This window comes from Petromyzon marinus, chromosome 1, assembly GCF_048934315.1.
Source record: "Petromyzon marinus isolate PM22_M1 ecotype Great Lakes invasive population chromosome 1, UKy_Petmar_22M1.pri1.0, whole genome shotgun sequence".
In the NCBI taxonomy this organism is placed as follows: domain Eukaryota; kingdom Metazoa; phylum Chordata; class Hyperoartia; order Petromyzontiformes; family Petromyzontidae; genus Petromyzon; species Petromyzon marinus.
Window position 1 is genome coordinate 36,933,559 of NC_133667.1, and position 2,286 is coordinate 36,935,844.

General features: G+C 51.2%; 1 long non-coding RNA gene across 1 annotated transcript; it reads left to right on the plus strand.

Moving 5' to 3' along the window:
- Positions 1-73: 73 nt before the first annotated feature.
- Positions 74-2,013, plus strand: LOC142925065 (uncharacterized). Its single transcript, XR_012942161.1, has 2 exons — positions 74-260; positions 1,808-2,013. It is a non-coding gene; the product is annotated as an uncharacterized LOC142925065 (long non-coding RNA).
- The last annotated feature ends 273 nt before the right edge of the window (positions 2,014-2,286 follow it).

The following is a 2,286-nucleotide window of genomic DNA, read 5'->3' on the forward strand; positions in this document are numbered from 1 at the left end:
CTCGTGACGCCACCACGCACGGCGGATTTCGTGTTTCGCTGTGACGTCACCGCTCAGAGCAGCGCGCCTCCCCCGCCCACTCGAGGCGGTGAACGCGAGCGGCGGACAGCGGCGGGAAGCGAAGGCGCGCTTCGTGCTGGGAGCGGCACAAACGCCTCGTTGGCTGATCGAGTCCCCGAGTCCTCGGGCCCTCCCTGCCCCTCCCCAACGCCCTCAACTGGGGCCGGCAGCTGCCAACAGCCGCCCCCGCCTGCGTGCAGGTGCGAGACGGGCCGCTCGTCTCAATGAGTGAGCAGACGACCACCCAATGGCTTGCTCAACGCCAGATGCGTCCAACTGAACGCGTGCCCTCTGGCCGATCAATGCCCCTGCACCCGATCGCGGCTTACTACTCGGAGCCGCATTTGTCAAGGGTCGGGCATGGGAATTCAGTGGTGGCTCAGTACTCTTTGGTTCTATTCGGTAAAGTCACGTAGGCAAAAAAATAAAAAAAAATCACGTTTCGGCCACAACACAAGCGGCCTTCATCAGGTGAAGGGACCAGACTGCCTCGAAGACTGCGCAGTCTTGACTTTACCGAATAGAACCAAAGAGTATGGATCCTTGCAGTCACGAAAGCTTCAAATCTAGAATTGGTGGCTCAGTGTTGGATGTTTGTAAAATGGGAGCTGCTTCCCTGGCAACAAAAAAGACAAGCCCTTTGAGTAAGCCCTTAGATCTGACAGGTTTGTGTCACGATACATGGGTAACATCGATGTTTTCATTCCGATACTGACGCGTTGGAATCGATGTTGATACCTTCGATGACATTGTAACATTAATGATTGCTCCTCTTGCTGTATTATTTTTCACGCCAAAATTTTAAAGTTATTAAAAGCACCCTGATATGTGTCTTAGGCTGTTGACAGGCGTCTCTGTATGTACATAAGATTTTAAAGTTATCCTCTTCTGGAACGTAGACGTGGGGTTTGCTCTTGATTGAGTGTTGACCTTGCAACAGCAGCTTTGTGTACATTTTACAAAATATAAATCATTACATTTTTCGACAGATGCATCTATTTCTGTCTTGTAATAATTATTTTTACGATATATCATAAGTTTGTGTTGAGTGTTCGCTATTCTATTTGCTTAAACAGCATTGCTTTTGAAGATTTGCATTTTCTCTTGTCAAGTTTTTTTAAAGGCATAGAACATCCCAAAAACATCGATGTGTTAATAACAAACATCGACTGTTCGATTGATGTTTTTCATTCGTATGTCCGATCCCTCACGAGTGACGAGTTCCTTTAATTAGCCATTAATTACTTTAATAATGAATACGCAACTCAGTCATCCAAATCAGCCTCTCATCCCGGCCTCTTAACGTCTCACCGGGTTAGACAGTGCGAGCGTGGCCATGCAACCCAAACTATGGACCACACAGAAAACCCACAGATGTATAGAGATACAAAGGACTCGGACAATACTTTACTTTGAACCCAGATGGGTAAAACGATGTAATAAAATATATTGTTCCACACTTGTGGTAATAGGAAGTGTGTCTGCTTCACTGTGACACTTCAAATATCTTAAATTATACAAGTCGAGATATCACAAAACACAGCCACTCACCACTCCTGTCCAGGCTTAACTGACTTTTAACTGCTCTCCCGACTCCCTGAACAACCCTTCCAAACCCCTTAACTGGTTCCTAACCCCCTGAACTGCCCTCCCGACTCCCTGAACTGCCCTTCCAAACCCCTTAACTGGTTCCTAACCCCCTGAACTGCCCTCCCGACTCCCTGAACTGCCCTTGAACTGCCTGCAGCTGACAGCCTCCCCGTGGCTGCCCGCTCATCACGCTCACGACGTCGCCCCCGAGAGCTGGAGGGCCCGCGGCTCGATTCTCATCTCTGTGGTGCCACATCATTGACCGTACAGCCCCTCAGTTGCCTTATACGTGAAGCAATGTGTTAACCATGTTATTGTTATTATCGTTGTTGTGTTGATTAAAATCGCTGCGGCGTTGCTTTCTGGGGACTCATTGCTTTGGGTGTGAATTCCTGCCTTGGGGGCGCCTCCTCGCGGCTCGCCACCAGGCGGCGTAACGCGGGCGCCGCCCTGGGGGCGCTTTCATTTCACGCAGCTCGCGCACGGGGGCAGCCATTTCAGCGGCAAGCCGCGGCGGCGGAGCGGGGGGCAGCGGCCGGAGGAACGAGAGGGGGGCAGGCGAGAGGGGCAGAGAGATAGGGGGCAGGCGAGGGGGGCAGAGAGATAGGGGGCAGGCGAGAGGGGCAGAGAGATAGG